At 38.6% G+C, this 26,428-nt stretch overlaps 1 protein-coding gene and 1 pseudogene across 1 annotated transcript in view; both read left to right on the plus strand.

Moving 5' to 3' along the window:
* The window catches only part of B3GNT2 (UDP-GlcNAc:betaGal beta-1,3-N-acetylglucosaminyltransferase 2), a 398,515-nt gene that overhangs the window by 7,259 nt on the left and 364,828 nt on the right, over positions 1-26,428 (plus strand). The gene's annotated exons all lie outside the window — the stretch shown is intronic.
* Positions 23,724-24,269, plus strand: LOC116764222 (annotated as a pseudogene).

Genomic DNA, 26,428 nt, shown 5'->3' on the forward strand with positions numbered 1-26,428 from the left:
GTGAAAATGACTATACTACCCAAAGCAATCTACAGATTCAATGCAATCCCTATCAAATTACCAATGGCATTTTTTACAGAACTAGAACAAAAAATCTTAAAATTTGTTTGGAGACATGAAAGACCCCAAATAGCCAAAGCAGTCTTGAGGGAAAAAAATGGAGCTGGAGGAATCAGACTCCCTGACTTCAGACTGTACCTGAAAGCTACAGTAGTCAAGACAATATGGTACTGGCACAAAAGCAGAAACATAGATCAATGGAACAAGATAGAAAGTTCAGAGATAAACCCACGCACCTATGGTCAACTAATCTATGACAAAGGAGGTAAGGATGTACAATGGAGAAAAGACAGTCTCTTCAATAAGTGGTGCTGGGAAAACTGGACAGGTACATGTAAAAGAATGAAATTAGAACACTCCCTAACACCATACACAAAAATAAACTCAAAATGGATTCGAGACCTAAGTGTAAGACCGGACACTATAAACTCTTAGAGGAAAACATAGGAAGAACACTCTTTGACATAAATCACACAAGATCTTTTTTGATCCACCTCCTAGAGTAATGGAAATAAAAACAAAAATAAACAAATGGGACCTAATGAAACTTAAAAGCTTTTGCAGAGCAAAGGAAACTACAAACAAGACGAAAAGACAGCCCTCAGAATGGGAGAAAATATTTGCAAACGAATCAAAGGACAAAGGATTAATCTCCAAAATATATTACAGCTCATGCAGCTCAATGTTAAAGAAACAATCCAATCCAAAAATGGGCAGAAGACCTAAATAGACATCTCTCCAAATAAGACATACAGATGGCCAAGAAGCACATGAAAAGCTGCTCAACATCACTAATTATTAGAGAAATGCAAATCAAAACTACAATGAGGTATCACCTCACACCAGTTAGAATGGGCATCATCAGAAAATCTACAAACAACAAATGCTGGAGGGGGTGTGGAGAAAATGGAACCCTCTTGCAATGTTGGTGGGAATGTAAATTGATACAGCCAGTATGGAGAACAGTATGGAGGTTCCTTAAAAAACTAAAAATAGAATTACCATATGATCCAGCAATCCCACTACTGTGCATATACCCAGAGAAAACCATAATTCAAAAAGACACATGCACCCCAGTGTTCATTGCAGCACTATTTACAATAGCCAGGTCATGGAAGCAACCTAAATGCCCATCGACAGATGAATGGATAGAGAAGTCGTGGTACATATATACAATGGAATATTACTCAGCCATAAAAAGGAACGAAATTGGGTCATTTGTTGAGACGTGGATGGATCTAGAGACTGTCATACAGAGTGAAGTAAGTCAGAGAAAAACAAATATCGTATATTAACGCATGTATGTGGAACCTAGAAAAATGGTACAGATGAACCGGTTTGCCGGACAGAAGTTGAGACACAGATGTAGAGAACAAACTTATGCACAGCAAGGGCGAAAGCTGTGTGGGGGGGGTGGGGATGGTGGTGTGATGAATTTGGCAATTGGAATTGACATGTATACACTGATGTGTATAAAATTGATGACCAATAAGAACCTGCTGTATAAAAAAATAAATAAAATTCAAAAATTAAAGAAAATAAATAATTTACCTTGTAGGGTAACATAAGCTATTCATATTAACTGTGTGCACAAATAGTAAAGCTTTCTGAACAATATACAATATGTCATATAAACTTATAAGGGTGAATTTTGTATACTATTTTATGCTTTATTTTATGCATTGAAACATTTTTTCAGTTTTATCTCAAAAAAAAAAAAAAAGGAACTACAGTTTTTCTCTGGGATGGACAGTTGAAAACATATTGAAATGGTACCAGGTGGTAGCGCAGATGTTAGGGAGGGAAACTCTTGAATCCCCAGGTTTCTGACATTCTTGCCCTTCCTCCTTCCCCCAGTACCATGCCCAGTACTGGTTCTAGTGAATTCTGAACGAGGATCTTGATTCTCTGAATTCACACTTAACTGGAAATGGTAGCTTTGGTAATATGTTAGAGCAGCAAGTAGTTCTTAACCAGGGATGGACATCAGGATCCCCTGGGGAATATCTATTAACATGCCAAGTCTGCTGAATCAGAGTCTGGGTGGAGGGCAGGCATGTGTATTTGGTGAAAGTTCTTGAATAATTTTTTTTAATTGAAGTATAGTTGATTTACAGTATCATACACAGATATTGTAAATATCAGGTGCACAGCACAGTGATTCAGCTTTATGTATGTATGTGTGTGTGTGTGTGTATATACACACACACACATATACACATACACACATACATATATATATGAATTTTCAGATTCTTTTCCCTTATAGCTTATTACAAAATATTGAGTATAGTTCACCATGCTATACAGTAGATCCTTGTTAGTTATCTATTTTTATAAAGTAAGGTGTATATGTTAATCCCATCCTCCTAATTTATCCACCCGCTCTTCTCCTTTGGTAACCATAAGTTTGTTTTCTATGTCTGTGAGTCTATTTCTGTTTTGTAAATGAGTTCGTTTGTATCTTTTGTTTTCTTTTCAGATTCCACATGTAAGTGATATCATATGATATTTGTCTTTCTCTGTCTGGCTTACTTCACTTAGTAAAATAATCTCTAGTTCCATCCTTGTTGCCACAAATGGCATTATTTCATTCTTTTTTATGGCTGAGCAGTATTCCATCGTGTATATATACCACATCTTTATCCATTCATCTGTTGATGGACATTTAGGTTGCTTCCATGTCTTGGCTATTGTAAATAGTGCTGCTATGAACATTGGGGTCCATGTAGCATTTTGAATTATAGTTTTCTCCGGATATATGCCCAGGAGTGGGATTGCAGGATCATATGGTAACTCTAGTTTTTAAGGAACCTCCATCGTGTTCTCCACAGTGACTGTACCAATTTACATTCCCACCAACAATATAGCAGGGTTCCTTTTTCTCCACAACCTCTCCAGCATTTACTATTTGTAGACTTTTTGACGATGGCCATTCTGACCAGAGTGATGTGATACCTCATTATAGTTTTGATTTGCATTTCTCTAATAATTAGCAATGTTGAGCATCTTTTCATGTGTTTTTTGGCCATTTGTATGTTTTCCCTGGAGAAATGTCTATTTAGATCTTCTACCCATTTTCTGATTGGGTCATTTGTCTTTTTGATATTGAGCTGTATGAGCTGTTTGTATATTTTGGAAATTAATCCCTTGGAATAATTCTGATGTGCCCTCATGACTAGGAACAACTATTCTATAATAGTGCCTTTCTGTGGCAAGATTGGTACAGACATTCAGGGTAAGTGTTAGAAACATTTATAGCAATGTCTGTTGAATGTAATAAGAAGGTTGAGCTTATACAGGCATACCTGGTAGATTCTACAGGTTCTGTTCCAGACCACCACAATAAAGTGAATACCACAATAAAACAAATACCACAATAAAACAAATACCATATTAAAGCGAATCACACAAATTTTTTGTTTCCCAGTGCATATAAAGGTTATGTTTGCATTATACTGTAGTCTAAGTGTGCAATAGCATTATGTCTAAAAAAAAGTATATAAAAATAGGACACGGGGAGGGGGAAGGGTAAGCTGGGACGAAGTGAGAGAGTGGCATGGACTTATATATACTACCAAATGTGAAATAGATAGCTAGTGGGAAGCAGCTGCACAGCACAGGGAGATCATCTTGGTGCTTTGTGACCACCTAGTGGGGTGGGATAGGGAGGGCGGGAGGCAGACGCAAGAGGGAGGAGATATGGGGATATATGTATTTGTATAGCTGATTCACTTTATTATAAAGCAGAAACTAACACACCATTGTAAAGCAATTATACTTCAATAAAGATGTTAAAAAAGATACTTTATTGATAAAAAAAATGCTAACCATTGACAGCGCAGGGTTTCCACAAACCTTCAATTTGTGAAAGTAGCAGTATCTGTGAAGTGCAATAAAACAAGGTATGCCTGTATCGTGCATATCTTTAATTTCATTTTGTGTTTTACAAAATTATGTATCTTACAAAATTATCAGGCTGTGATAGATTGGAAATTTTATAAATTTTCTGGTTTGGCAGTTTTCTGATCTTAGGTGAGTAAGTCTCAATGACCCCTCTGGTAGGTCGTTGAGAGGATTAGCAGTAATGAATGTATCTAAAGCACTTAGCACAGTGCCCTACATTAATAGAAGTTAATGGGATTCCTTCACGGAACAGTTCCTAACAAAACTATCTTCCAGTTGGCTGTCGAAGAACCCAGAATCATGGAGTGTTGTGAGTGAATCTTTTTATTCAGGCTCATGCATCATATTCTAACCAACCTAGAGTACATGGCATGGCAGAGATTTGAGTGCCTTTATAAACCATTCAACCATGAGTAAGGGGGCTTAGTGGCCATGGCACTTATAGGCCAACCCCTGGCTAGCAGATCTTCCCCCAGTCTCCTTCCTGTCTCCTCTCATATTCCCCTTCCCCATAGTCCTTTTCTCTGTTTCTTCCCCCAAAGATTCCAACTGCTTTTATTTCTTAAAAAGCACAGTCATTTTCTGTTCCTGAAGGAGCATGGGGGGTAGAAATTTCTGGCCACTGTGGTCTGGCCTCCTGTTCAAGTGTCTAAAAATAACCAGACCGTTCATACTGGGCCAATTAACCTCCTGCTGGCATTGGTGCTATGTCCTTATTGTGCTAAAAGAGTATCTGTTCCTTCTTTTGACTTATTACAAAAAGCCCCTTTCTCTTACCTTCATCTTGGTAGACATCAGTATCATTATTACTGGGGGCAGTGTTGCGTGATGGTTAAATATAGGTACTTTGAAGCCAGGAACTTTGGACTGAATTCTGACTCTGCTCCTTGTTAGCTGTGTTGCTTAGGGAAAACATAATTTTTTAAAATTATCGTAATTAATATTAGAAGCAATAATATCAGGGCTATTTATTCTAGTGGAGAATGAGTTTGAGCCCTAGCCTAACTTGAATATTCAAGAAGGTGAAATGTAGTAAAAGGCTTTAACAGGCCATCTTTTCTTCCGGGATTCCAGTTCTTTTGGATGACAGCACAGATCACTGGTTTGGTCTAATTCTGAACTTCTCTGGTTAGGGTTTTTAAATTTAAGTAATGTGATTTAAAATTCCTCTGTGATTGGGACTTCCCTGGTGGTCCAGTGGTTAAGACTCCACACTTCCACTGCAGGGGCCGCATGTTCACTCCCTGGTTGAGGAACTAAGATCCCGCATGCCACGCAGCCCAAAAAATAATCATCATAATAAAATAAATGTGAAAAGAAACAGGTGAAATTAGTTTTTAAAAAAATTCCTCTGTGTCTTCCCTGGTGGTGCAGTAGTTGAGAGTCCACCTGCCGATGCAGGGTACACAGGTTCGTGCCCCGGTCCAGGAAGATCCCATGTGCCGCAGAACGGCTGGGCCCGTGAGCCGTGGCCGCTGAGCCTGCACGTCCGGAGCCTGTGCTCCGCAACGGGAGAGGCCACAACAGTGAGAGGCCCGCGTGCTGAAAAGAAAAAAAAAAAAAATTCCTCTGTGATTTAAAAGTTACTTCCTGTAAACCAGAAGTCTAGAATCTTGATTAGCTCAGATTAAAAATTGTATCAAGAATACTTCCATTTTCTTTCTTTTTTTTTTTAAATTGGAATATTGTTGCTTTAACACTCCTGTGTCAGTTTCTGCTGTACAGCAAAGTGAATCAGCCATATGTATACGTATATCCCCTCTTTTTTTGGATTTCCTTCCCATTTAGGTCAGCACAGAGCACTGAGCAGAATTCCCTGTGCTATACAGTAGGTTCTCATTAGTTACCTATTTTATCTACCGTTTTCTTGAGCCTAAATTCCTACAGAGATTTAATTCTAGCAACTAATTAGCTGTTTGCTTCTCCATCTTTCTTCTGTTTATCTCCACTGACTTGTTCACCCTTCAGGCCTAAGCTCAGACAACACTCTCTCAGGAAAGTTGCCTCTGAGCCTCCAAGTCAAGCACATGGACCCCTTTTCTGGCTTCACCTGAGAGGATTGTACCTGGCTGCCCCACCAATTGGTGAACTTCTTATAGCCTACCTCCCACTGCCCTGTCTCCTCCTGACTTTCACCTCCTTGGTATCTGCCCATCCTTCAGTCCTCAGATCAAATGGTATACCCCCTGTGGAAGCGTTCCCCATTATACAGAGCCATATTCTCCTGTGCTTTTTCTTTAATAGCATTTATCACAAGTCATTTAAAAAATTTTTTTTTCCATGAATGTCTGTCTCACTTAGACTATAAACTCCTTGGAGGCGGGACCATGTTTGCATTTGCTTACTGCTGTGTCCCCATCACCTAGCATGGTACCTTGCTCCCTGTAGCAGTTACTAAATATTTATTGGCTAATAAAGGATGATATTTCATTCATTCATCTCCTTTAGGACAAACTGTCTTATTGATATTTGTGGCCTCCACAGGCCACGGGTATACAAGCTCTTTATGGTATGAGAAAGAAAGGCAGGAAAACAGGTCTGCATTGAGGCAAACAAGGTGGAAAAATAGGTCTCTATCACCTGTGAACTATTCTTATCAAAAGTTAAACCTGAACCTAATCAAGCCTTTAGGTCTAACTCCTATTTCACAGGAAATAAAGAGATAGAATATTTGATAACACCATGAGGAAGCAATCAAACAAATCCAGAAATTTTAAAACATTCTGCAAGACAACTGGCCTGGACAAAAAAGGTCATGAAAAGAAAAAGATGGGATGATTCTAAATTGAAAGATTAAACAAGCATAATATACAAATGCATTATATGATCCTTGATTGGCTCCTCATTGGTAAAAGGCAATTACAAAAGATATTTCAACTACAATTTGAGAAGTTGGAATATGGACTCTGTATTAGATGATACTTTGGAATTGTTGTTACTTTTCTTAAATATCTTATGTAGAAAAATGTCCTTATTCTTAAAAGATATATGATAAAATATTTAGGGTGAAGTGTCATGATGTCTACAACTTAGACAAATGATTCAGCAAGAATAAAATACGTGTATAGATAAAGCAAATTTGAGCAAATATTCACAATCACTTGAATTTGGGTGAAAGGTATACAGATGGTCACTGTAGAAGGTTTTTTGTTTGTTTATGGTTTTTGGATTGAGGGAGTCAGGTTTAATTTACATTGGTATAGAGTAAAATTCAAAAATTTTAAATTTACATCATGTAAAGTTTTATTAATTTTGACAAACACATGTACTTGTGTAACTACTATCATGATCAAGATCTAGAATATTTCTACTGCCTTCAAAACTCTCCCTTGACTCTTCATAGTCATCCCCTCAACCTACCCCCAACACTTGACAACACTGATCTGTCCTCCATCCCTGTAGTTTTGTCTTTTCCAGAATATGATATAAATGCCTTTTAAGTCTTGCTTCTGTAACTTAGTGTAATAGTTTCCTAGGGTTGCTGTAACGGAGTACCACAAACTAGGTGGCTTAAAACAACAGAAATTTATTATCTCACAGTTCTGGATGCTAGAATTCCAAAATCAATTTGGCAGAAGGTCCATGCTCTCTGCATGGCTCTTGGGGAGAATCTTTTCATGACTTTCTCTTAGTTTCTGGTGTCACCAGCAATCCTTGGCATTCTATATCTTACAACTGTGTAACTCCAATCTCTGCCTATGACATTGCATGGTGTTCTCCCTGTGTGTTGCCTGTCATTGCATTAGTTCTCCCTGTCTGTCTTTTATAAGGACACCAGTCATATTTGAATAAGGGCCCACTCTATTCAAGCATGACCTCATCTTAACTGATTACATCTGCAAAGACCCTATTTCTAAATAAAGTCATGTTTTGAGATTTTGGGGGTTAGGAGTTCATATTTTTTGGAGGGGAGATACAATTGAACCCGTGACACTTAGTATAATGCATTTGAGATTCATCCATGTTTTCACGTTTCAGGAGTTATCCCATTGTACAAATGTACCACACTTCTTTTTATTGAAGTACAGTTGATTTACAATATTATATTAGTTTCAGGTATACAGCATAGTGATTCAATATTTTTATAGAGTATACTCCATTTAAAGTTATTACAGAATAATTGCTATATTTCCCTGTGCTGTACAATATATCCTTGTTCCGTATCTGTTTTATACATAGTAAGTAGTTTGTATCTCTTAATCCCCTACCCTTCTCTTGCCCCTCCTCCCTTCTCTGTCCCAACTGGTAACCACTAGTTAGTTTTCTATATCTGTGAGTTTGTTTCTGTTTTGTTATGTACATTCGTTTCATTTTTTAAGATTCCACATGTAAGTAATAACATACAGTATTTGTCTTCCTGTGACTTATTTCACTAAGCATAATACTCTCTAGATCCATCCATGTTGTTGCAAATAGCAGAGTTTCATTTTTTACAGCTCTAATATTTCATTGTATATATATACCACATATTCTTTGTCCATTCATCTCTTGATGGACACTTGGGTTGCCTCTGTATCTTGGCTACTGTAAATAATGCTGCTATGAACATTGGGGTGCATATATCTTTTTGAATTAATGTTTTAAAAATATATACCCAAGAATGGAATTGCTGTATCGTGTGGTAGTTCTATTTTTAGTTTTTTGAGGAAACTTCATACTGTTTACCATAGTGGCTGCACCAATTTACAGTCCCACCAACAGTGCACAAGAGTTCCCCTTTATCCACATCCTCACCAACATTTGTTATTTGTAGGCTTTTTGATGATAGCCATTCAGACAGGTGTGAAGTGATAGCTCATTATAGTTTTGATTTGCATTTCTCTAACGATTAGCAATGTTGAACATCTTTTCATGTGCCTGTCTGCCCACTTTTTTTTTTTTTTGCCCATTTGTTGTTGTTGTTGTTGTTTTTTGATATTGAGTTGTATGAGCTATTTGTATATTTGGTGAACGACATATACTCTGAAAACTATAAAACATTTTGAAAGAAATTGAAGATGATACAAAGAAATGGAAAGATATCCCATGCTCTTGGATTGGAAGAATTAATATTGTTAAAACGTCCATACTACCCAAAGCAATCTATAGATTTAATGCAATCATTATCAAAATGCCCATGACATTTTTTCACAGAACTAGAAGAAATAATGTTAAAATTTATGTGGAACCATAAAAGATCACAAATTGCCAAAGCAATCTTGAGAAAAAAAGAACAAAGCTGGAGATATCATGCTCCCTGACTTCAGACTATATTACAAAGCTACAGTAATCAAAACAGCATGGTACTTGTCCCAAAACAGACACACTGATCAACGGAACAGAATAGAAAACCCAGAAATAAACCCATGTACCTATGGCCAATTAATCTATGACGAAGGAGGCAAGAATATACAATGGAGAAAAGACAGTCTCTTCAACAAGTGGTGCTAGGAAAACTGGACAGCTACATGTTAAAGAATTAGATTAGAACATTTCCTCACCATGTGCAAAAATAAATTCAAATGGGTTAAAGACCTAAATGTAAGACCTGAAACCATAAAACTCCTAGAAGAGAGCATAGGCAGAACACTCTTTGACATAAATCATAGCAATATTATTTTGGATCTGTCTTCTAAGGCAAAGGAAATAAAAGCAAAAATAAACAAATGGAACCTAATTAAACTTAAAAGCTTTTGACAGCAAAGGAAACCATTGACAAAACGAAAAGACAACGTGCTGAATGGGAGAAAATATTTGCAAATGACATGACTGATAAGGGATTAATATTCAAAATATATAGACAGCTCGTACAACTCAATATCAGAAAAACAAACAACCTGAGTAAAAAAAGGGTATACATTTTGTTTGTGCATTTATCAGCTGAAGGACATTTGGATTGTTTACATTGTTAGGCAATTATGAAGAAACACTATGAATATAATTTATATTTATACAACACTATAATTATGAACATAGGGCTTCCCTGGTGGCGCAGTGGTTGAGAGCCCGCCTGCTGATGCAGGGAACACGAATTCGTGCCCCGGTCTAGAAGGATCCCACATGCCATGGAGCGGCTGGGCCCGTGAGCCTGGCCGCTGAGCCTGCGCGTCTGGAGCCCCACAGCGGGAGAGGCCACAACAGTGAGAGGCCCGCGTACTGCAAAAAAAAAAAAAAAAATTATGAACATAACACTAAATACAACACTATAATTATGAATAAATACTGCTACTATAGACATTTGCCTATGGATTTTTGGGTGAACAGAAATTTTCACTTCTCTTGGGTAAATTTGAGGAGTGGGATGTTTAATTCTATGAGAAACTGCCAAACTTTTCCAAAGTGGTGGTACCATTTTCCATTCCCATCAACAATATAGTCCTCCACATTTTCATCAACACTTGACATTGTTAGTCAAATGGCCGATTACAGCCATTTTAATGCATATGTAGTGGTATTTCATTGTGGTTTTAGTTTGCATTTCCCTAATGACATGATATTAAGCATCTTTTCACATGCTTATTTGCCATTTGTATACCTTCTTTGGTGAAGTATCTGTTCAAATATTTTGCCCATTTTTAGTAGGTTATTTGTTGTGTGAGCTCTCTGTGTATTCTGAATACAAGTCCTTTATCAGATATGTGTTTTTTAAATATTTTCTCCCAATCTGTGGCTTGTCTTTTCTTTTTAATAGTGTCTTTCAAAGAGCAAAGCTTTTAATTTTGATGAAGTCCAGTTTATTTTTATGGGTTGCTCTTTTGATGTCATTGTACATGTTTTTCAGCCCTTCTGTGAGTTTGAAATTTTCTTTTATTTTTTTCTGCTTTTTTTGGGGGGGGGATGCTGCTGAGGAAATGAAACATTTCATAGTAAAAAGTTGGGAGGAAAAAGAAGGCAGAGACAGCTATTTTTAAAAAAGCAAGCAGTTATTAAAAGGCAAACAATAAAAGGTAAAGTCCTTTTTTAAAAACTCTGTTCTGGCTCCTTTTCACCCTTTAGTCTTCTGCAGATGCAGTCCCCTTCAAACCTTCTGTTTCTTCTTCAATTCCTTGTTAATCAATCTCAGAGAACAAGAGAGAGCAGGAGTGAGAGACACAGAGGGAAATGTGATTCTGGAACATTCCAGAGTTCATGATGGGGAGTTTTGGACTAGAATGGTAGTGATCCAGACTCCTCAGCTTCAGCAGCTGGAGTTGATTTTGGCTGTGAAATGAACACCCAGCTCTTACTAAAAGCAGACTCTGAGACTGCAGAAGGATAGACAATTCTGCTGGTCTCTGGGGTCTGACTTGGTGCTGCCTCAGTTACTGACGAACCTCAGGCAGTTGGCAGGCCTCCGTGCCTCAGCCAGACCTGGTGAAGAGGCTTGCTGAAGCTGCAGTCTGGGCCTGAGAGGTAGTCCTCAGTATGGCAGGTAACATCTTGTTGTATGTAGAAGTCCTCCAAAACCAGAAGATGAGCAAAGGCAATTCCAGCCTCTGAACTGGCTTCCTCTCCTCCTGCTTCCCAGCTGTCTTCCTGCTGTACACAACTCTGTCATCTCTCCTGGGCAGAGGTTTGTCCATCCCATCCTATTCAGAGACTGTTGGTATCTCCCTCACACCACCCCCTCTATGATGCTTTGAAGTTGGTTTGAAGGGACAATAAGAACCTAGGACAGACTCCCTGTAGGATCTTTCAAGGTGGTAACCCAGATAGAGGAAAACCTAAGACATTTTTTGAACTCCTTGTCATGACCCTCTGGTTTCCCTTGCTTTCCCTGCTGTTGCACTCATTCTGCCAAAAAGGAAAAAGTTGAAAACAGATGGAAGCTTGACTCAATTTGGGTCCTAATTTTCTGATTCCTGGCCTGAGCCTGTGTCAGATGACCTGAGTTAGCCCTGTCATAAATTATATTCTGGATGATCTTCGGAACAGGTCCTTCTGGATGGTCTTTGGAATACCCTAACCTGCCCGAGTCTGTTTTGGGTTAAACCCAGCATTGTCACTTTTTAAAAAATAGGCTTCTTCCCAGGAGAAGGCACCTCTCTTTATTAGGGCCACAGCTAACTTTGAACCTTGCTGGCTGCCTTCAGTACATGGGTGATATGGTGGTTTTTGTGCGTCACTGACTTCTCGAAGTTCATACCTTGCAAACCAGCCAGACCCTATTTCATGCTTGATTCAGCCATATTGGAGTTTCCCTGTGGCCAGGTTCTCACTCCCCCAATCAGGTTCAGGTGCTTCCCCAGCACCACCAACTCCTTATCCCAGAGCACCTGCTAAGTACAGCCAATCTCCACGGCACTATTAGTACGTGGTTGCTGCTCCCAATAGAACAACAGCTGATGTTACTATAGCACTTTTCTATTTAGAAAGCACAGTTAAACACAGTCTTACTTCATGCTTACCCCAACCTTGTGAAGTAGGTACTCTTACTCCCATTTTTCAGGTGAGGAATCTGAGGCTCAAAGAGATAAAGTCACTTATCCATGGTTACACAGCTTGTTTTGAGAGGGGCAAAACTGGGATTCAAACCCAGGTCTTCTGAGAAGAATAAAATATATGTCTGTAGTTGCTTTTATAAAATATCCTTGGAAATATATATAAGAAACTATTTTCATGGATTACCTATTGGAAAAAGAGAACTGGGTGGCAGAGGGACAGGAATGGCAGAAAGGTTTCCCACTATGTGTACCATTCTGTGAACCATGTTACCGTATTATCCATTTAAAAAAAAAAAAAAAAAAAAAGCTTGTCCCTGCCTTACTTCTTTGGCCTGATCTGCTGATTCCTCTGTCGGTGACCAGCTTAAAAACCATTCAGCTGAATGCATTAAGGCATCATGCTCCTGGAACTGGCAGTATTTTTGGTGTAAAATTCGTGTATAGCTTCAGTTTTCCAGCATGAATCCATTTTACATTACATTAATGTAATGTGTGGAGACATACCCAATCTCATTTAGGAAAAAAAAGAAAGCTCTATTTTCCTTGTCAAGGCAGGCCTGACCTGTTATCTGGGCAGTGCATCTCAGCCAGCCTATTAAGTGTCTGAGACTGCAGGGAGGTAACAGCACTTCCAGTGTCATCAGCCAGGGGAGGATTTGGGATGATCCACTGTTCTGGTAATTCAAAATTTGAGGACAGGATGGGGGATTTTTCCCTCTGTCAGATTCTTAGAGCTTGGCAGACCTTCTCTCTGGCAAACAACAATTTGGTGAAAAATTAGTCTCTGAGAATTGTCCTAAGGGCATACTGCAAATGAAGAAACATTCATTCAGTAAGAACAGGGAGGGGCTCTGGCATTTGAGACATGGACAAGCTCCTTTACCCCTGCTCCCTGCTTCATGTTCTGGAAGTTCTACCCCAGGCATATTATACAAGTACAGCCAAGAAGACAGGGGCTCCTCCCCAGAATCCCCCAATCTGGGATTACAGTTTAACCCCAGGAGGGACAGGCTGCTAGTTTTCTCATGGCTCTACCATAGCCCCTTGTTGCAAAAGCTCTATAGCAGGCAAGCACAGCAGAGAGGACCGGGTCTCCTTTCCCCCATCCAGGCTTCACTCATAGAAACTGGATCACTCATACATTGCTGGAAGGAATGTCAAATGGTACAGCCACTCTGGAAATCAGTTTGGCAGTTTCTTAAAAACCTACATACAACTACCATACAACATAGCAATTGCAATCCTGGGCATTTATCCCAGAGAAATGAAGACATATGTTCAAACCAAAACCTGTACACATATGTTTATAGCAGCTTTATTTATAATAGCTCAGAACTGGAAACAACCCAAATTGTCCTTCAACAGGTGAATGGTTAAACAAACTGATACATCCATACAATGGAATACTCCTCAGCAATAAAAAGAAACTATTGATCATGAAATAACCTGCATGAATCTCCAGAGAATTATGCTGAGTGGAAAAAAAAATCCTTAAAGGTTATATACCATATTATTTTATTTACATAACATTCTCTGAATGGAAAAATTATAGAAATGAGGAAGAGATTAGTGGTTGCCAGGGATAAGGAGGGGTGGGGCAGGAGGAAATTGGGTGTGGCTATAAAAGGATAACATAAGGGATCTTAGTGGTGATAGAAATGTTCTGTGTCTTGACGGTATCAGTGTCAACATCCTGACTGTGATGTTGTACTATAGTTTCGCAAGATGTTACATGGGAAAAACCGAGTAAAGGATTTTTGTATATCTCTATATTATTTCTTACAGGTATATGTAAATCTACAATTAAATCAAAATAAAAAGCTTAATTTTCAAAAAAATTGGAAAGGATTTGAATAGACATTTGTCCAAAGATGTACAGATGGCTAATAAGTACATGCAAAGATGCTCAACATTATGAGTCATTAGAGAAATGCAAATCACAATGAGATAGTATAGCTATAACCAATGAGATAGTATAGCTATAACCAAAAGCCAGACAATAACAAGTGTTGGGGAAGATGTAGAGAAATTAAAACCCTTATACATTGCTAGTGGGAATGTAAAATGGTGCAGTCACTTTTGAAAACACTTTTGTACCACATGGATGATCCTTGAAAACATTTTAAGTGAAAGAAGTCAATCACAAAGACCACATATTACATTTACACTTATTATATTTACAATTATATTTATATCAAATGTCCAGAATAGGCAAATCTATAGAGACAAAGTAGGTTACTGGTTGCCTGGGGGCAACCTGTGTGGCTGCTAATGGGTATAGGATTTCCTTGGGGGAGAATGAAAATGTCTAAAATTAGATTGTGGTGATGGTTGCTCAAACCTGTGAACTTACAGGTAAAAACATTGCCTTTTACCCTCTAAATGGGCAAATACTGGGTTGGCCAAAAAGTTCATTCGGGTTTTCCATCGGTGCTTACAGAAAAACCGGAATGAAATTTTTGGCCAACCCAGTAGTATGGTATGTGAATTATAGCTCAATAAAGCTAAAAAAAAAAAAAAAAAAAAAAAAGCTTGAATTCAAGCTATCTTTTTTTTTTCAATAAATAAATAAATAAATTTATTTATTTATTTTGGCTGTGTTGGGTCTTCGGTGCTATGCGTGGGCTTTCTCTAGTTGCGGCGAGCGGGGGCTACTCTTCGTTGCGGTGTGTGGGCTTCTCATTGAGGTGGCTTCTCTTGTTGTGGAGCACGGGCTCTAGGCGCATGGGCTTCAGTAGCTGTGGTGCTTGGGCTCAGTAGTTGTGGCTCGAGGGTTGTAGAGCACAGGCTCAGTAGTTGTGGCACACGGGCTTAGTTGCTCCATGTCATGTGGGATCATCCCGGACCAGGGATCAAGCCTGTGTCCCCTGCATTGGCAGGCAAATTCTTAACCACTGCGCCACCAGGAAGTCCCTCAAGCTGTCTCTTTCACACTCTTTTTAAAAATTTTTTATTTGGAAAAAACTTAAAGTCACAAAAAGTTGCAAGATTTACCAATCACTGACATTTTGCCTATTTTAAGGTCAAATTTCATTGGCTTCAGGCTGATCTATTCATTAGTTTTTTCTGTAGGCCTGGGTTTCAGATTGTGTTGCTTACTCTACTCCAGTGGTTTTCAGTAGGGCCATTTGGCGATGTTTGGAGACATTTTGGAGGCAGCTGCTACCGGCATCTAGTGCACAGAGGCCAGGGAGGCTGCTAAACATCCGACAGCACAGGGCAGCTCTCCCAACAAAAACCTATCTGGACCAAAGTGCTAATAGTGCCAAGATTGAGAAACCTGTTGTACTCAGTGTATTTATCAAAAAGAGAAATATTATGGTCTGGTTAAACAGAGTGGGGATTTTATTCTCAGATGAGAGCTTTGGAGTGTGGAATGTGTGTATCTCATATGATTTATCAGTTGGTCTTTCAGTTGGTTCTCTCACCCTAACATTTGCCTGTTGCCTAGGAGGGTAGGAGCCAGACAGAAAGTGCTACAGCATCTGAGCAACACTATAAACTAATAGCCACTTAAGTATTTGGAAAAGATGATAGGGCAGCAACTGGGAAGTCAGGTGGCAGCATTAACAGGGCCCAGGGGGACAGTAAATTCTGTGGATTGGGAGGTCTGGTCCTAGTTTGAGGCAGCCTTGTCATGGCACTGGGATAAACCACAGATATAGAACTTCAAGGTTCCAAGAGGTCATTTCACACATGACTACTGTGTTTCCCTCATGAAATGGTGTCACTGTGGCCATTCCCAGAGGTTGTTTGCCGTGGGGGTGACTATATGCTAGGATATCTCTACATTCAGCTACCCAAGTCTTTTCAGTGGATATGCTCCTCCCAGTGCCATATGATGACCTCTGTGGGGTTTTTCATGGCCTCTAGAGAAGATGGGAACCACAAAGGGAATCTTGGGTCTTCTGAAAGGCCATTGCGTAGGAAGTTGAAGCTTTCATCCACCATTACATATATATGCCATGATGGGCCTAGAGTGGGTATGTGGGAGGGTGCTGGTCATGACCCCTAAATCCTTTATTTCTGCATATTCCCAGAATGTCTGAAGAGAGTATCCTGCTCAGAGAGGGCACTCAAAAATTTTCAGTAAATATTGAGTCTCTCCTGTGCCTCAGGCACTGTATGAGGCACACTAGTGGACAAGACAGACTAGATCCCTAACCTCAGACAGCATATATTAAAAGTAATATATATTTATTCATCAGTTGATTTTTCTCTGTTGAGAAACTGTCTTTATCACATCTTTGCTAGTTATCATCAGAAAGTTTTCAAGATGAATAATGCTTGTCTATGAGAGCAACATAGGGGCCATCTGCTGAGTTTTCTAGAAGGGTTAATAACCATCAGATGGAGTATGAGACTACTTGAAAATCCTTCTTAAGATATTTATAGTAAAATGGAAAATACAGGCATATAAAGTGAACCTAAAATTTTGAAGACATCATATGGGAAAAGCTGAATGATGGCTTTTTAAAAAAAAATGTTACTGGGGCTTCCCTGGTGGCGCAGTGGTTGAGAGTCCGCCTGCCGATGCAGGGGGACACAGGTTCGTGCCCCGGTCCGGGAGGATCCCACATGCCGCGGAGCGGCTAGGCCCGTGAGCCATGGCCGCTGAGCCTACACGTGCCGGAGCCTGTGCTCTGCAACGGGAGAGGCCCAACAGTGAGAGGCCCGCATACCACCAAAAAAAAAAAAAAAAAAAAAAAAAAAATGTTACTGCATTTGAGTATTAAAAGTTAAGAGCATTCTTTAAAGCGAAATATAATCATTGTGGATGATAATACTAATTTGGCCACATCTATTTTTCCTTTTAACTAATCTTAGTTCTGTTTTCCTTTTGTTATTGTTTTACATAAAATATTTTAATTTTAAAATTTCTTCAAAGCTTTTTTGAAAAATCAGACCAGAATGTGGACAACAGATGTCCCTTGAGTTGAAGGTCAGGAAAGCCAGGGGTGGAAACCGGTATACTACGAAGGATGGAAAGTCCCCTGATAGCATTATGCCTCTGTGAGGTCCTGAGCACAGTTCTGTGTCATTCCAGACAAACTGACCTTTGTCTAAAGAGTTATTTTTTAAAGCCAAATATTTTTGGTACATCAAGGTCCTCTACTCCTTAGATAACTGAGATCCAGTAACTGTACAGTAACATGTTTTTATCCGTGTTTGCAAGCTTGATACAATGACAGAAGTTGAAGAAAATGAGAGACTTGAACTTGGATGATAATCTGGGAATCTTCCTTAACAGAATCCACTAGAAAAGGATAGCGTGCTCTCTCAGGTTGAAAATCAGTCCCATTTTGTCACAGGGTGAACTTTGTTAGCTTTGTCCTATATCTTTGCAAAGCACAGGCAGAATCTGAAACCCCTTTTTGAGATCCAGAGAGTAAATGCCATTTCTTTACCTGGAGTTTCAAACAGCCAAATTTGAGGCTCTGCTGGATCCAGGCAGTGATTTCCTTCTTTAACCCTTCCACAGAGTTGTTGGAGTTTGGGGGGTTTTTTTTGCCTCTGAGCACCACAGAGATTTTCCTGACACAGTTTCCTGTGTTCACACGTAATTACTAGTGAGCCCATTACTGATGGCTCATAGGGATGACTTCGGAGGAACTGGCTTCCTCTCGTGCTCTGATCTTGCATCTACAGTCCCTCATATGCAGGAGCTGAGTCTCCTCCACCCTCAAAGAGCCTAACTTGGAGCCAGGCATACAGACATGGCTAGTTAGTATTGGCTCAATTGTTTCAAGATGTTTATGGCTCTCTAAAAGAAAGTATGTACACATCTATTAGAATGGCTGAAGCAAAATTAGAAATAACACCAAATGCTAGCAAGGATGCAGAAAAACTGAATCACTCATACATTGCTGATAATAATATAAAATGGTACGGCCAGTCTGGAAAACAGTTTGGTAGTTTCTTACAAACCTAACACACACTTACCATATGACCCAGCAATTTCATTCCTTGGATATTTATCCTAGAGTAATAAAATCCTGTGCTCACACAAAAACCTATTCACAAATGTTTATAGCAGTTTTATTCATATAGCCAAAAGCAGAAATAACCAGATGTCTTTCAACAGCAGGTGAATGGTTTAAACAAACTTTGGTACTTCTATTTATTTAATTATTTATTATTGCCCACGCCTCACGGCATGCGGGATCTCAGTTCCTCGACCAGGGATCGAACCCATGCCCCCTGCAGTGGAAGCCCAGAGTCCTACCACTGGACCACTAGGGAATCCCCCAAACTTTGGTACTTTTTATACCATAGAATACTGTACAGCAATAAAAAGGAATGAACTATTGATTAAAAAGCCCATCGAAAAAGATACTGTATGATTCCATTTATAGAACATTCATAAAATAATAAAATTTTAGAAGTGGAGAACGGATTAGTGGTTGCCTGGGATTGGGGTTGTAAGGAGAAGGAGCAGGATGAAGGTGGGTGTGGTTATGAAAGGCAACAAGAGAGCTCCTGTGGTTATGTAATTGTCCTGTATTTTGACTGGGGTAGTGGATATACAAACCTATTCATGTGATTAAATTGTATGAACACATGCATGAGTACAAGTTAAATTAAAGAAATCTAAATAAGATTGGTGGATTATACTAATGCCAGTATTCTGGTTGTAATAGTGTTTTGAGAGCTATTAGCATTGGGGGTAAACTGGGTAAACAGTATATAGATCTCTCTGTATTCTTTCTTAAAACTGCATGTGAATCCACACAATAAAATTTCAACAGCCGTTCATGATTAAAAAAAAAAAAACTCAACAAACTGGAAATAGAGGGGAACTTCCTCAGTATGACAAAGAGCACCCACAAAAATCCTTGTCCTCCCCCAGCAGCAGGCTTTTTTTTTTAAGCCATTCTCATAGGTATATAGTGGTATCATGTTGTCGTAATTTGCAATGCCCGAATGACAAATAATACAGAGCATCTTTTCATATGCTTAATAATCATTTGTGGATCTTCTTTGGGTGCGGTATCTGTTCAGATCTTTGTTCATTTTTTAATTGGGTTGTTTATTATCTTATCGTTGAGTTCTAAGAGTTTGTATAATTTATATACAAGTCCTGTATCAGATATATGTTTTGCAAATATTTTCTCCAAGTCGTTCACTTGTCTTTTCATGATTTTAATGGCGTCTCTTGCAAAGAAATTTAATTTTAATAAGGTCAAACTTATTAATGTTTCTTTCCTGATCATGCTATTGGTGTTATATTTAAAAACTCGTTACCAGACCCAAGGTCTTGCAGATTTTCTCCTTTGTTTCTTCAAGAAGTTTTGTAGTTTTGCATTTTACATTAGGTCTATGGTCCATTTTGAGTTACTTTTTATCAATATATAAGGTGTAAGGTCTGTGCCTAGGTTCATTTTTTGCATGTGGACATCCATCACCATTTTGTTCAATCACCATTTATTGACAAGACTACCCTTTCTCCATTGAGTCACTTCCTGCCCCTTTGCCAAAGATCAGTTGGTTATACTTGTGTGGGTCTATTTTTGGACTCTCTCTTCTGTTTCATTGATCTACATGTCTGAATCTTCACAAGTACAATGTTGTCTTGATTATTGAAGACATACTGTAGTAAGTCTTGAAATTAGGTAGTGTGAGTCTGGAAACTTTGTTCTTTTTCTTCAGTATTGTGTTGGCTATTCTAGGTCCTTTGCCTTTACATATAAACTTTAGAATCAGCTTGTTATTATCTACAAAATAGCTTACTGAGATTTTGATTTTGATTATATTGAATCTACAGATTAAGTTGGGAAGAATTGACATCTTACAATAGTGAGTCTTCCAATCCATGAAGATGAATAGTTTTATTTATTTAAACCTTCTTTGCATCAGTGTTTTCTAATTTTCCCATAGAGTCCTGCACATATTTTATTAGCCTTATTCCTAAAATTTTCATTTATTGAGTGCTATTTTTTAAATTAAATTAAATTAAATTTTTGGCTGTGTTGGGTCCTCGTTGCTGCACGCGGGACTTTCTCTAGTTGCAAGCGAGCGGGGGCTTCTTATTGCGGTGGTTTCTCTTGTTGCAGAGCATGGGCTCTAGGGCACGCGGGCTTCAGTAGTTGCGGCATGTGGGCTCAGTAGCTGTGGTGCACGGGGCTTAGTTGCTCCGCAGCATGTGGGATCTTCCTGGACCAGGGATCAAACCTGTGTCTCCTGCATTGGCAGGCAGATTCTTAACCACTGTTGCCACCAGGGAAGTCCCTATTGAGTACTATTTTAAGTGGAATTGCTTTTTGAAATTTTAGATTCTAATAGTTCATTGTTATTATATAGGAAAGTAATTGACTTTTGTGTATTAACATTGTATCCTGAGACTTTGCTATACTCACTTTTTAGTTCCAGGAGGGTTTCTTGTCATTCTTTGGGATTTTCATGTCATCTGTGAATAGAGCTGTGTTTCTTCCTTTCTAATCTATATAGCGTTTATTTCCTTTTTTTTGCCTTAAAGCACTAGCTAGGATTCCAGTACAATGTTGAATAAGAGTGGTGTGAGAGGACATCGTTGCCTTGCTCCTAATAATAGGGGAAAGCATCCAGTTCTCACAACTAAGTATGATGTTAGAGCTGAACAGAATACCTCACCAGAGAAGATCTGTAAATGGTTAACAAGCATATGAAGAGATGCTCGGTATCATTTGTCATTAGGGAAATCGCAGATTACAACAATGTGATACCACTATATACCTATGAGAATGGCTTAAAAAAAAAAAAAAAAAACCGCTGGAGAGGACAAGGAGCAACAAGAACTCTCATTCATTGCTGTTGGAAATCGAAAGTGGTAGAGCCACTTTGGAAACAGTTTAGTAGTTTCTTACAAAACTAAACGTAATCTTACCATATAATCCAGCAATCATGCTCCTGATTTGAAAACTGATGTCCCAACTGGCAACACAAAAACCTGCATGTGAAATGTGTATAACAACTTGATTCATAATCTCCATTATAGGTGAACGACTAAACAAAGTATACATCCATACAGTAGAAATGTTATACAGCAGTAAAAAGAAGCTGTTCAAGACATGGATGAATCTTAAATGCATACCACTAAGTGAAGGGAAGCCAGTCTGAAAAAAAACAACAGATGTATGAGTCCAATTACAAGACATTCTGGAAAAGACAAAACTATAGAGATGGTGAGCAGATCAGTGGCTGCCAGGGGTTCAGGGTTGGAGAGGCTTGAAAAGGTGAAACCCAGGGGATTTTTTTAGGGCAATGAAACTATTCTGTATGATACTGTAATGGTGAATACAGCATTAAGCATTTTTCAAAAGCCATTGAGCTTTACATTACAAAGAAAAAATCTTGATGTACACAAATTAAAAGAAGTAATTTAAAGAGTCAGAGATCCCATGATGGAATACAAGATGTGACTAAAGAATGTAAATATACTCCAAATGTGTGAAACAACCTCACTGAAACAGGAAGGGAAATAACATGCTGACCTAAGTACTTTGGAAATGAGAGGAGTCTATATGACTAAAAGCAAAAAGAATTGTATATAAGTACCATTTTCCATGGGGGTGTGGGTTAGGAATTCTGAAACTACTATACATGTATATTGGAATTGAAAGAATTAAATAAATGAATGATGGGTGATGGGAGCAAGGTTGTTAGAGTGGGACGTTATAGATAAGCAAAGCGGAAGAAGCTAGAATAATACATGTCCTAATGGATTAGAGTTGGAAATATCAGTATGAACTCATGTTTAGCTTAATATAGGGTACAAGTGGTTACAAATAGGATATATTTAAGATGTGTATATATATATGGTTTAGTATACACATCTATGTTATTTGTTCTGTCAACTGAGAGCACCTAAAAGATATGACACCCCAGTAACAATGAACACACGTAGAGCCCAGATCTTGTTTCTAATACCATTCTCCAACAAAAGGAACCAAGGCTCCTTGGAGAAAAAAGCTGATTCTAGGAATGGGGCAGGCTAGCTACAATTTGAGCCTAGAACATTTTGTAGTACCAGGAAGTTAAAAAAAAAAATGCTCACAAAAACAAAAATCAAAAAACCCCTACAGTGATGGTCATATGTCAAAGGGATATCAGAACCAATGGAATAGAGCTCTTAATGGCCAAAGCTGAAACAATTTGAACAACAAAATTAATAAAGTAGTATTGTATTATAGCTCTAGTATAAAATTCATGATTCCATACTGGTATAAATAAATGACTGAATAAATAAGTAAATTGGGGAGACTAGATATATCTCTCATGCAAGTAATTGATGTAGATATTCTGCCCTTAAAAGGATGGAACATTATTTTCCACTCCTTAAATGTGGGTTGTATGTGGTGACTTTCTTCCAAAGAGTACAGTATGGAAAGAGAGAGGAAAACAGAGTAAGTTTACAGTAGAGAAGCCTGACAAACACTATCAGCCAGGTGATCAAGGGTAACATCAGCAGTGATGTCATATTGTTAATATGTTCCCTTGATATGATGTGATGAGGATGGCACTTTACCTCTGTGGTACGTCCTCCCCAAAACACATTACCCCAGTCTAAACCATGAGAAAAACATCAGACAAATCACAACTGACAGATATTCTACAAAATATTAGACCAGGACCCCTCAAAACTCTTAAGGGTCATAAAAACAAAAAAAACAAAAAAAAAAAAAAACACCAAGAAAAGTCCAAGAAACAGCCACAGCCAAGAGGAGCTAAGGAGATATAACTGCGAATGTAGTATTGTATCCTGGATGGGATCTTGATGCAGAAAAAAGTCATTAAGGGAAAAACTGAGGAAATCTCAAGTAATGAGCTTTAGTTAACAAGAATGTATCGAGATTGACCCATTAATTGTGAAATGCTAATGATAGGGGGAAACAGGATGTGGAGTATATGAAGACTCTCTGTACTATCTTTACAATAATTCTGTAAATCTAAAACTGTTCTAAGAACCTAGGGGCAGGACAGGAATAAAGATGCAAACATAGAGAATGGACTTGAGGACACGGGGAGGGGGAAGGGTAAGCTGGGACGAAGTGAGAGAGTGGCATGGACTTATATATACTACCAAATGTAAAATAGCTAGTGGGAAGCAGCCACATAGCACAGGGAGATCAGTTTGGTGCTTTGTGACCACCTAGAGGGGTGGGATAGGGAGGGTGGGAGGGAGATGCAAGAGGGAGGGGAGATAAGGATATATGTATACATATAGCTGATTCACTTTGTTATACAGCAGAAACTAACACAACATTGTAAAGCAATTATACTCCAATAAAGATGTTTAAAAAAATAAGATAAAAAATAAAAATAAAACTGTTCTAAAAAAAATTATTTTGAAATAAAAGGAATGGGCGTGGTCCTGTGCCGCCTGAAGGGGGTCCCACTGTACCTGTGCCCAGGCTGGGGGCACCATCGCCCCTTGGTCTTTCCTTCAGTTTTTCCTCTCTACCCGTCTCCCTCTGCTGTGCTTGTTTGTGCAGAGGGCTCGGTTCTGAGACTGTCTAAAGCCACTGGGAAAATGGTGGAAAATTCACCATCATCATTGCCAGAAAAAGCGATTTATGCCTTTGTTCTTAAGCTCCCAGTTTGGCTTCACACTCCATCTCCGTGGGTCTTTATTCCTGAATCTTGGCTTAACTCCTCAGGCTTAAGCTTTTGGCCTCAAAAATATTGGACGGTTACATTATCTGTCCACCTCCTATTTCTTTTTTTTTCTGTCCATCTCCTATTTCTATAGTAAGTGGCTACAATAACCAGCTATGTACACTTATTTGGAGTTCATACAGTCACAGATAAGTATGCTAAAAATCAACAGACGAAATACCAAGAGAAGTCATCCCAGATATTCCTCTTGGTGAAGTAAATCAAGTGTTCTTTCTTGCAGCCAAAGAACTTTATACCCCAAACTGAGTTATATGTAGACTTAGTAACACAAAGCATTTATGTTTTTGAAATAGTAATTTTGACCACAATTATCTTACCTCTTCTCTTATTAATACCCAGTATTCAGATGTTAAAAAAAAAAGTAAGTTGAACTTCTTTTAGATTAAGTTCTATTAATAATGTAAATGTTCTTAAATATTAGTTATTATGAATAGAATAAGTAAAATACTGCATTACCAAAAAATTTAAAAATAAATAAAAGGAATGAACTATTGATACACACAACAACTTGGATGGATCTCAAATTATGTTGAGTGAAAAAAGTCAAACACAAAATATTACATTTGTATAACACTTTGACGTATAGCAATTTATATTAAAAATTTTAAATAACAAAATTACAGAGATGAAGAATAGATTAGTGTTTGCTAGGGGTTAGAGATAGAGAGAGAAGGAGGGCATGAGTACAAACAGAGCAGGAAGGATCCTTGTGATAATGAAACAATTCTGTGTCTTGACTGTGGTGGTGGTTACATGAACATACATGTGATAAAATTGCATAGAACTACATGCACACACATACACACACATACACACAAGGGCATGTAAAGCTGGTGAAATTGGAATAAGCTTTGTGGATTGTACTAAAGTCATCTGCCTGGTTGTAATATGGTACTATGGTTATGCAAGATGTTACCATTGGGGTAAATGAGTAAAGAGTAAATGAGTAAAGGGTAAATGGAATCTCTCATTACATTTTTAAAGGCATTAGCTATTGCTTTTACTCATTCTTTTTAAAAAATTGACATATAATTTTTATGCCATAAAATTCACACTTTAAAGCTTATAATTCTGTCATTTTTAGTATATTCACAGTTATGCAGCTATCACCATTAATTCCAGAACATTTTCATCCCTCCAGAAGAAACCCTGTATGCATTAGTAGTCGCTCCCCATTCTCCCTTCCCCCTTCCTCTAGAAACTGTTAACCTACTTTCTGTATCTGTGGATTTGCCTATTCTTGATATTTCATATATGTGGAATCATACAATATGTGTTCTTTTGTGTCTGGCTTCTTTCATCTAGCATGTTTTCAGGATTCATGCAACTTGTAGCATGTATCAGTACTTTATGCCTTTCTGTGGTTGAATAATATTCCATGATATAGATATGCCACATTTTGTTTATTCATTCGTAATTGATAGACATCTAGATTGTTTCTACTTTTTGACTGTTATGAATAATGTTGCTAAGAATATTTATGTGCAAGGGTTTGAAAGTAGGTTTTCAATTTTCTTGGGGACATACCTACAAACGCAATTTTGGGGCCATGTGGTAACTCTATGTTTAATTTTTGAAGGACTGAAACAGTTTTCCAAGATGCTGTGCCATTTTACGTTGCCACCATCAGTGTATGAAAGTTCCAATTTCTCCACATCCTCACTAACACATGTTATTGTCTGTCTTTTTTTTTTTTTTTGAAATTTTTTTGATGTGGATCATTTTTAAAGTCTTCATTGAATGTTACAATATTGCTTCTGTCCTACCTTCTGGTTTTTTGGGTTTTAGCCGGGAGGCATGTGGGATCCCAGCCCCCCGACCAAGGGATCGAACCCACAACCCCTGCATTGGAAGTCGAAGTCTCAACCACTGGACTTCCAGGGAAGTCCCTGTCTTTTTAATTTTTAAAAAAAATTTATTTATTTTATTTTATTTTTGGCTGCGTTGGGTCTTTGCTTCTGCGCACGGGCTCTTATCTGGTTGTGGCCAGTAGGGGCCACCCCTCACCGAAGTGCGCAGGCCTCTCACTGCGGTGGCCTCTCCTGTTGTGGATCACAGGCTCCAGGCACATGGGCCTCAGCAGTCGTGGCACACGGGCTCGGCAGTCATGGCTTGTGGGCTCCTGAGTGCAGCCCCAGTAGCTGTGGCGCACGGGCACAGCACTCTGCAGCACGTGGGATCTTCCCAGACTAGGGTCCGAACCCGTGTCACCTGCACTGGCAGGTGGATTCTCAACCACTGCGCCACCGGGGAAGCCCTGTCTGTCTTTTTGATTATTGCCATAGAAGTGGGTGTGAAGTGATAACTTATCATAGTTTCGATTTTCTATTTCTTACGGACTCAGTTTTAGTAGCTTTTGTGTTTCCAGGAATTTGTCTGTTTCATCTCTGCTATCTAATTTGTTG

The sequence above is a fragment of the Phocoena sinus genome, chromosome 13 (genome assembly GCF_008692025.1).
Source record: "Phocoena sinus isolate mPhoSin1 chromosome 13, mPhoSin1.pri, whole genome shotgun sequence".
In the NCBI taxonomy this organism is placed as follows: Eukaryota; Metazoa; Chordata; class Mammalia; order Artiodactyla; family Phocoenidae; genus Phocoena; species Phocoena sinus.